General features: G+C 46.0%; 1 protein-coding gene across 6 annotated transcripts in view; it reads left to right on the forward strand.

Annotated features, from left to right (window-relative positions):
* GRM5 (glutamate metabotropic receptor 5) overlaps nucleotides 1–10,969 on the forward strand; it is a 557,322-nt gene that overhangs the window by 85,813 nt on the left and 460,540 nt on the right. The window lies entirely within an intron of this gene.

Genomic DNA, 10,969 nt, shown 5'->3' on the forward strand with positions numbered 1-10,969 from the left:
ACGTTCTTACCTGTGTGCATAGCATTATAAAGTTTATTATTGTACAGAATTGGGGGCCTGGCTTTAGCTAAGACGCTATAGGAACTTCGTTTGTATGTTCTACCGGTGTTTGTGTGAATTTCCTCCAATGATTAAGCACACAGTCAGTGTGTGAAACGCGTCTAACTTGTCACGATTGTCATATTTGGATGTCCAGTCAATAAATCTGGATTTTGACTCAACCTGGAGTGCTGCCAATTCCTTTTCCTTTATTGAATTTCCTCCAGATAGTCAATTTTTCTATCACAATTCTATAACATTATTAAGCTATTTAAAACTTTTAAAAGTAAAAATTCTGCCTGAGATTCCTGCAATAGCTTTTAGACAGCCTCTGTGAAGTTAGTTACACTGTGTTATTAGAGGCCTGATTCCCCTATCAACTGATATCCCCTAGCCCTGGGTTTCTCAACCAGGGTTCCATGGAACCCTAAGGTTCCTCTAGAGGTTGCTAGAAGGTTCCTTGAGCAATGAGCAATTTCTGCCTCTCAGATACTTCCTACTCACCATTGATCTTTTTTAGCTAGCTGTAAAGGGGTAAATGGGTAACAATTGGTGCAATCCCAATGACCACAAGTGTAAAGGGCATTCTTCCCACTGACCATCACACTAATGTATCATGAGTTGTAGATGTAGTAATATTTAGTAGAGATTCTCTGAGATCCAAAAGTTATTTTAAGGGTTTATCTGTTTTGAAAAAGTTGAGAAAAGCTGATCTAGTCTTTGAGAATATCTAATGCCTCGTACACACGCAACGATAGTTGGCCGTGAATTTTCGGCCAACGTCCGAAAATTTGTGTGCAGTCTAGAGCACATTTCAACCAACACAACAACACTGGACAAAAGATAATCATTGTGTGTGTACGAGGCATTAGAGACAAAAAAGGGGGAGTTGGGGGGCTTAATTCTGAAGTCTGGTAAGGCTTCTGGTTGAAAGTGAAACCACTGACAAGAGTTTTCCAGATGAAGGTGTTAGCTGGAAACCTGTGGTGCCTGTTCTAAGGCAGGGGTTTTACTTTGAAAATTTAAAAATGGCTGACAGGTTTGCATTTTTATTGGCCCTACTGTGCAATTGTGATATGGACATTAGATCTGTCATTTCCACTGAGGCATAAGGTCAGATTTGAGGAATTCTGTCACATTAACCTGGACATGATGAAATGTTTTTTTTTTTTTTTTTGCGTTCTGCTCAGGATTCATCTTCCTTTGTTTTTACTTCCACTTCAGCACAGGCTGTCTATCTTTCAATTCCCTTCCCCTTACCCTTTTCTTCTCTTAATTTCTCATTTTTTTAAATTATTAATTTATTTATTATGCTTATTTAGTCTGGAGAAAGACTGGACCAGGAACTCTCAGCATTCAGCAGTTAGATAGGTTTGATTATCTTACACAGGGATCTCTACATCCCCTCCACTCATAACAGGGCAGTTGTATGACCTTTAAAAATGTTGAAGCTTCTTGAGGTATGTGTGGCTGGGCTGTGGCAAAGCCATTTTCCAAAAAACAAAAAAAATACAGAGTGGCAATGAATAGAAAGAGAATGCAAGGGAATCCATGCCAAACCTGTATATATGTAAGTTAACACATTCAAGTTTTTGATTGTAATTGTGTTTGGGAACTGGTTTTGGCTTTCGAGAGCAGTAATTGAAGAAGGTTGGCTGAAGGAAGATTTAGTGTTCAATCAATGTGTATAATTGCAATAAAACTGTATGAAATATACAAAAAACAAGACATATCAAACAATATAGTCTACTCAGTTAGGGAAACGGGTTGCCACCATTCCTGTATTCTAGCAATTTCATTTTACAATCCTCTATTCGAGACTTTGAGGGAAACCAAATAAAGCACTACCTCCGAAGGAGCCATTGGAGCTCGAGTCTACCTATTTCTGCATAGCATGGCAACACACATTTCCATCTTACATCCAGGCAAAAGAAATCAGCCCATCTTGGATGGGATATAGGGATTATTATTATTATTACAGGATGCCCAACTTGACTTGAAGAACAACAGATGAGGTTAAACTTCCTTCTCTATGTAAACAGAAATGAAGATCCTGCACTGTACTCCCTCTGGAATAATCACAATCTCTGTGGATCAGTTACAAAGTTCTTTATGAACCAGGAGCACTCAGTCCCCTTTAGAGAAATAACACAAAGTCCCAAACTGTATGCAGGAGTTTAGTGTCTCCTCAGTAGAACCTCACACAGTTCTGATGCATCATGCTTGTAGATACTACTAGCCCACCTGGTTGCTTGACTACCAGCCCACCCGCCTGCTCTGAAGAATGCGCCAGGGCAAGGGATTGAGATTTAGCACAATACTGCCCCTGGAAAGTATGCTACATCTGGCGGTCTTTCCCCTTGTATGCCCATGGGTGTGCTGAGGTACTCACACTGCCCCTTGCTTCCTGCTTCACTGAGCACGACTCCTGTTCAGGTCTCCAACTGTCCAGATCTTCCCATGCCAGCCAGGATATATTCTGCACAAGACCCAAAGTTAATGGAGATTCCCTCTTGTAGGCTACCACTCCTTCTTTTCCTCAGCTCCAGCCTGGATGCAGAGCCCCAAGCCATGGGGTTCCCTCCCAGGCATCATGACAGCAACCTCAGCACTCCATCCACCCAACTCCCCTGCTGACATGGCTTCACCATATTTAGGGCTGATCCAGCAACCCTGTCAGTTTCTTCTGCCTGGGGTTTGGCCAGATTCCCTCAAGTATGCAGATCAGGACCTCCTACTCTCCAGCCACTAACTTTCAGAAGCTTCTCCAAGCTTCTAGTACCAGAGACCTGCCCTGTAGAGCCCTCCAGCCTGAACTAGAGTAACCTCACCCAATTACCGACTCCCACAACTACTATGAGTCAACAAATTACATTTACGTATACTAGTTGCACACTGGAGGGTGCTACACAAATAACCAGTAATAATGCACAAATGTACAGTATACAAAACTCTTACAACATTTATTGCAATCAGTTAAAATCACCATTAACATTGTAATTGTTAATTGTATGTGCAAAGCATCAATTTGTTTAACACAATATGTTGCATTGGGTGTTACACATTTACTGAGTGGTACTACCAAGGCCATTCTTTGCTGCAAAACCATGAGGTTGCTGATTACAACTTGCTTAGATGGAATGAAAAATCCAACACGTTTCAAATTAATTTCTTCCTCAGGAATATAGTGCCGTCTGGAAAAGTAGAAAATCTTGAAGAAATATACAATTCACAAAAGAATCTTCCAACATAGCATTTTTAATCCATCCTGTGAAACTGCATGTGCATTTTTTCTGTGCAAATGGGGCAACATCGAATATTAGGCTATTTTCGCTAAAGTTTTATTCATAAGAATAGAGCGAAACAGGTAAATACCACTAGATGGAGCTGGTGATCATAGGAACAAAACTTCTTATTTACTGTGATTGCCGGCTCCATCTAGTTGCCATAATGCGGTATTTTCCCATTCTGCTTGAATAATGTTTGAGAGAGAATAGCCTAATATTCTATTTTGCCCTGTACACGGAACTAATGTACAGTACATGCAGTTTTGCATGTACAAGTTTCAAATGGGCTTAAAGTTTACCTTTAGTCAGAAAATTAGGCTGGCCCTGTTTGCAGGTATAGCTATGTAAAACTTTAAATGATAAAACTTTATTATAAATAAGTACCTATACTGTTTAAACTCCATTAATACACTGGAGTAACATCGCACATTCAGGTGTTCACCGAACACCTTTACTTTTTGTCGAGCGCACAGTCAACAGGTTCTTAAGGAGCGGGGCTGGGAAGCCAGCTGCCATGTCCTTAACAATGGATGAAAAAAAAAACCATTGCTGATTTTGCTGTGTAGCAGGATTCCCAGCCGTTTTGCTGGATATTGGTCCCCCTGGGTCACCGGGTGCAACAAAAGTACCTTTGTGCATGTTTCTCTGTGAGCACTGAGACAATGACCAGTCCAGTATCTTTGGGTTTTTTAGGTTTATTTGAGAACTTGGATGGGAGAAGGGGATGAGTGGGATACTCCTTTGGCTCAACTATGCACAATTTGCTAGGGACAACTGAAAATGCAGATTAGCGCTGACTTGACGCTGGCTAGATGCCGGTCAACGCCGGTTGACGCTGGTTAACGCTGACTTGCTGCCTGTTAATTCCAAACTAACTTTGGACTGCTTTCCCACATAAAGAAGTCCTCTTGAGCTCCCTTAAGCCCTCCTTGCTGAGGTAGCTACTTGTACTACTGCTGCGCTGCTAAACACTTCAGGGCCCATACCAGCACCCTCTTTCTCTCACTTATCTTCAGGGCTTAGACACTGGCACCCCCTTTCTCTAAGCCTTCTCCACAGGTTAGCTGGCTCCCGGATCCCTCTGACCTTCTGGAGTGGTCCCCTCTCCTAGGCAGACCCCTGGGTGGTTTCAAGTACTCACGACACTGTTTTTCCCCGAAACTTCTGTCCAGCAGCTCCACTCGGTCCACAGCACTCTGGATCCCTCTCTCTGCAGCTCAGCTCAACCTTCGTCCTCTAGGCCAACTGTCCAGGACACCTTCACTACCGCTGACAGGAGGAGAGACAGCCATCACCCTCCTCCTGGGACCCTGCTTCCAGCCAAAGACACCCTGTCACATGCTCCCCTCAGACTTGTAACTCATCCCAGGGTGCATTGCGGCAAACTCCGCCCACTGAGATAGCCATAAGCCCTAGTGTGTTATTGGCTAGATTTCCTCCACTGTCCAATAAGAGCCCTCATTGGAAACAGTGGGGAGACTCCCCATTCTCAATAGGTCACACTTGGAAACATGTGACAGCCTAACTAAATGATCAGACCCCCCTGATATGCAGACAGGGCCACCCATATGCTTTTTCCTAGCACCTACCTAGGAGGGTGCTACATATGTCCATAGAAAATTAAAAAAAACAAAAACGCCACAGGGGTCTCCCTTCAATCCATACCATGCCCTTTAGGTATGGTATGGATTTTAAGAGGAACACCACACCACGCTAAAAAGAAAACGGTGTAGGGTCCTCCCCAAAATCCATACCCGGTCCTTAAGTCTGGTATACATATTGATGGTAACCCCCATGCCAATTTTTTTCTTTTAAATGGTGTAGGATCCCCCCCCCCAAATCCATACCCAGTCCTTAGGTCTGGTATAGATATTGAGGGTAACCCCCATGCCAATTTTTCTCTTTTAAGTGGCATAGGATCCCCCCCAAATCCATACCAGACCATTCTATGAGCATGCAGCCTGGCAGGCCAGGAAAGGGGCGTTGATGAGCAAGCTCCCCCCCGATCCATAACCAGACTACATGCCTTCAAAATGGGGAGTGCTGCCCCCACTCCATAGCACCTTGTCCCCATGCTAGTTACGGTCTTCATGCATGCTCTTCCAGTTTGGCCACTGCAATTAAACACGTTAGAGTGGTCCCAGGCGGAGCTGAAGTCTAATTTGTCCACATCTAATAAAACGAAACAAGGTCTAACATCATCCGTGTGCGATTTTCTGTTCACATGGCCATTGGGATGTCTTCCTAATAGACCTGGTAGGCAGCCCAATGGTCAACTGAAGGAATGCAAACACCAGGCTGACAACGTTGCTGCAAATTGGGAGGCAGTAGCTTAGCGTTGTCGGCCTGAAAGACTCCACTGTCTCCTCTTTTTATATCCCTCTATATCATAGCAGTAATACACATGTAGTGTAGGAGGTGCCTGGAGTATTGAGCATCCAGGGTCACCAAACCTAACATTCTCATGCATGCCAGTGGGGGTGCCATGAGAGGTTCAAGGGAAACTTTATAGCTGAGAGCAGGACTGTATCGTAAGTGCAAAGCAGTTTCCATGGCAACAAACGTTTGAGCAAAGAGAAATTGTTCAAATGATTTGGTTTCCATCTCCAATAAACAAATAGTTGTAGCATTCACCGATAACTGACACCTAAATGAATTTGCACTTAATAAGCTCAGTGATTCACGGCATATGTAAACTTTCAGGTTCTCCCTTCCTTTCTTACGTTTTCAGTGTATAGAAGTAAAACATGCAGAGAAAATACACAAACCTATCTTCGATTAAATGCCTTGTAATCGCAAACGTGCTAGCATTCGCCATTCATGGGCAGGGGCAGACTGGCAACTTTCAGCCCAGGGGGCAAGTACAAACCAGAGGTCCATGGTGCAGTGACTCGGCCCCCCCTCCCACTCTCCCTCTCTTCGTCCTCCTCCTGACCCCCATTCCAGGCTGAAGCCCTGCTCCAGGTATTCTCTACTCACCGGCTGAATCCGAGTTCCCAACCTGGCCAGCATGGGGCAGTTGGGGGGAGCTGGGACAGCTCGGTAGGGGCTGGCCGGGGAGGAGAGGCTCCAGTGGGGCACAGTGAGGCATGGAACTGGCCTTTTTTCAGTCACAGTTTACAGCATCCATGCTAGGGGGGGGGGGGGCTGCGCTCTGTCCTTGTCTTCAACCCACACTCAGTAGGTCAGTGGCGGGGACTTTTTTCACTTCTCTTCACCAGGAATCCTTTAGGCATGTCTGTGGCAGAAGCGGTGAAGCCTTTTTACGGGGCATCAGAGCAGCCCAGGGGGCAGTTGTCCCCCTGCCCCCTGGCCCAGTCCTCCCCTGATTCTGGGTGCTGATTGAAAGCCACAAACGAATGACTACTACACAAATAAACCTACAAATACACAAATCACAATACCAGACCATCAAATAATGTACAATACTTTATGTTAGTGTGATAACCAAAAAAACTAAAAACATCTAAAAACACATTTAGGAATGGGCTTGGGTGTGTTCGGGAGTCCCACCTGCCCGATCCCGCTAGGAAGCAGACACTGCACACGGCTAATCACAAGCAGTGAGACCTTTCCTGATCAGCAGCTGCACAGATTGGGACATGTCTCACTGTCTGTGATTAGCTGTGTGCAGTGTCGGCTTCCTGGCGGGATCGGGCATGTGGGACCACGAACACACCCGAGCCCATCTCTAGTTCTGACCATACGCCAAAAATATCAATACACACCATTTGCAGATGTATTGATTTATTTTAACCACTCGCCCACCAATTGCCGCCTATATACATGTACTATGTACAGGTAAGGCGGTTCGCGGGAGCGATCCTGGGGGCCCACTCGCCAGCGGGGAGGCCGATCTATGGGGCCGGCGGCCGCAATTGGGGGGACACTTTTGGGGGGGACCAGTAATATTACTACAGTAATCAGTGCTAAAAATATGTACGGTTACTGTAATAAGGACATTGGCAGGGAAGGGGGTTAACCCAGGGGTGATCAAAGGATTAAATGTGAGCCTTAGGGGTGCTTTGTAACTGTAGGGGGGATGGACTTGTGAAATCAATACAGAGACCTGTGTTCCTAAATAGGAGGAACACAGAAGCTCTGTATTGATTCCTGAAAGAACAAGGGTCTGCTGTGTTGACAACAGCAAACTGCTGTTCTCTCTTCACGGGGAGCGATCGCAGGTGCCCGGGGGCAATCACAGCCACTGGCCCTTTAGATCGGCTTCCCCACTGGCGAGGTACAGGAACCTGCTGACCTTCGGCCGTATAACTGTTATACGGCAGCTGGTCGGCAAGTGGTTAAAAAATTACAATTCCATCATCCACATACAGAAATAGAAGGGACAATGTAAATAAACAGTGTGTGTTTAGTATCACTCTAAGTCAATGTTTGACTTCCGGTCCATTTTAAATAGAATAAGGAAAGGGTTGTTGGCAGAATTCCAGAGTTTGTATGGTATAATGTACATTTTCCTCTATTGTGTGCACAAGCACTTCCAGACAGCAACATACTAGTCCCCTTTATTTCCTATAGTTTTTCTGCAGGTGACCTTCTCCCCATCACTGACTTTTCAGGCCTTGATCTCCACCATGTCCCTGTGTGGAGATGGCCATCTTGGTAGGGTGGGTTTTGCTTTTTCAAGTCAGAGCTGTCCCCCAAATGGCTTATGATCTGATGACTTGTATGGGAATATCTACATGGCAGGAATGGTGGAGAAAACACAGAGCCACAAAATGGATGAAGCAGAAGCAGGGAGGTCCTTTTTCCCCAGATCCTCAGGTACAACTTGGTCTCCAGCAAGGAGAACGGTGAGAAGCAAAAGATGAATTTCACTGAATCTCACTCCAATCCTCAAATCTCAAGAGACTAGGGGGGGGGGGGGTAATTTACTAAAGGCAAATAAACTGTTCACATTGCAAAGGAATGATCCCTAGAGTTTAGGGAATAAGGTGTACTTCCATTATCCAATCATATGCAAGCAAAAATGCTGTATTTTTTCATGCATATGATTGGGTATTCTTTGCAAAGTAACATTTCAACACCTTCACTTTCAGTTCTGGGGAAAATTCCCTTGCAAAGGGCAACTTCCCTTGCAAAGCAAACAGCCTAGTTGACTTTAGTATATCAACCTCCAGACAGAGGCACCAGGGCCTTTGATGATCTTACACTGCAAATATCCATAGGTGGGGCTACAGAACAGTGCCTAGGCAAAGTGGGGGGGGGGGGGGAGGCACTGCTATTTTTCAGGACGAACTCAAGGAAAAAGGTAAATCATGGTACTGCTTTGGCACAATTTACCATTTATAGGTTTCCTATAACATTTTCACTTCATGAGTTTGGCTCCACTTTCTTTAACCACTTCAGTTTTGGAAGGTTTACCCTCCATCATGACCAGGCCATTTTTTGTGATGCGGCACTGCGTTGCTTTACCTGACAATTGTGCGGTCATGCCATGCTGTACCTAAACCAAATTTATGTATTTTTTTACCCACAAATAGAGCTTCCTTTTGGTGGTATTTGATCACCTCTGCGGTTTTTATTTTTTGCGCTATAAACAAAAAAGGCCGACAATTTTGAAATAGAAACAATATTTTTTACTTTCTGCTATAAAACCTATCTAATAAAAAAATGTAAAAAATCTAATTTCTTCATCAGTTTAGGCCAATATGTATCCTGCTACCTATTTTTGGTAAGTAAAATCCCAAAAAGCGTTGATTGATTTGTGGAAAAGTTATACTGTCTACAAACTATGGGATATTTTTATTAATTTTTTATTATCCATGCGTCCGGCCCCCTAATCTACATGCGGGGTGCTAGACGCATGGAGTTCAATGGGGTTTTTTTTTTAGTCACCTGATTAGAGCCAGAGGCTCTAATAGGCTTTAGCAAAGGGTGAGCCCGGGGCGCAGAACAGCGCGCCCCGAGACCACCCATTGTGTGACAATAGCAAATTAAAATGCTATTGTCACACGAATCCTCCTCCTGGCCAATCAGGAAGCGGGTCCGAGACCCGCTTCCTGATTGGTCGAAAGGCAAACCCCATGCCATTGGCCGAGGAGGAGGCGGGAGGACTGAGGACTCGAGGAGATGCGGGGACTGAAGAGAAACCGCCGTTACAGGTAAGTGCACTGGTCTCAATGGGGGGGGGGGGCTTGGCACGCTGATCTCTGCATTGAAGGGGGCACGCTGATCTCTGCATTGAAGGGGGCATGCTGATTTCTGCATTGAAAGGGGGCACGCTGGTCTCTGCATTGAAGGGGGCACGCTGGTCTCTGCATTGAAGGGGGCACGCTGATCTCTGCATTGAAGGGGGCATGCTGGTCTCTGCATTGAAGGGGGCACGCTGGTCTCTGCATAGAAGGGGGCACGCTGGTCTCTGCATAGAAGGGGGCATACTGATCTCTGCATAGAAGGGGGCACGCTGATCTCTGCATTGAAAGGGGGCTCGCTAGTCTCTGCATTGAAAAGTGGCACGCTGGTCTCTGCATTAATGGGGGCATGCTGGTCTCTGCATTGAAGGGGGCAAGCTGGTCTGTGCCTTGATGGGGCACGCTGGTCTCTGCATTGAAGGGGGCACGCTGATCTCTGCATTGAAAGGGAGCACGCTGGTCTCTGCTTTGAAAGGGGGCATGCTGGTCTCTGCATTGAAAGGGGGCACGCTGGTCTCTGCATTGAAGGGGGCACGCTGATCTCTGCATTGAAAGGGAGCACGCTGGTCTCTGCTTTGAAAGGGGGCATGCTGGTCTCTGCATTGAAAGGGGGCACGCTGGTCTCTGCATTGAAAGGGGGCACGCTGGTCTCTGCATTGAAAGGGGGCACGCTGGTCACTGTGCAATGAAAGGGGGCACGCTGGTCACTGTGCATTGAAAGGGGGCACGCTGGTCTCTCTGCATTGAAAAGGGGGCACGCTGGTCTCTCTGCATTGAAAAGGGGACACGCTGATCTCTCTGCATTGAAAGGGGGCACGCTGGTCACTGTGCATTGAAAGGGGGCACGCTGGTCACTGTGCACTGAAAGGGGGCACGCTGGTCACTGTGCATTGAAAGGGGGCACGCTGTGGTCACTCTGCATTGAAGGGGGCACACTATACCTTAATTACTAAAGGCCCCTTTCAGACTTTTAGGACCTCAATGTCACACAATTTTTTTACAGCGTTTTTTCTATTTGCGCCCCCCTCCCAAAAAATTTAGAGCACCAGCCGCCACTGAGCGGGACTGTGATATTTCTGTGGACAGTCGGGACACTAACTGACACTTTTGACACTTTTTTGGGGACCATTGACACCAATACAGTGATCAGTGCTAAAAAATATGCACTGTCACTGTACTAATGACACTGGCTGGGAAGGTGTTATCATCAGGGGCGATCAAAGGGTTAACTGTGTGCCTGACCAGTGTTTTACTACTGTGGGGGAGGTGTTTGTACTGGAAGAAGGCATGGCTCGTTGCCCCTGCTTAGCAGAGACACAGGATCCATGTCTTCTGTAGTGACGGAACACTTGTTTGCATAGGCAGACCGCCATCCTGTCAGTGTACCGAAGCATCGGTGGGTGACGGCAGACCTCAAATCCGCTGTACCTGCCAATCAGCTCCTGCTGTGTTTAATCACAGAGGAAGCAGGCCGGCAGTGGTACGCACTGA

This window comes from Pelophylax lessonae, assembly GCF_965119305.1.
Source record: "Pelophylax lessonae genome assembly, chromosome: 2".
Taxonomy (NCBI): Eukaryota; Metazoa; Chordata; class Amphibia; order Anura; family Ranidae; genus Pelophylax; species Pelophylax lessonae.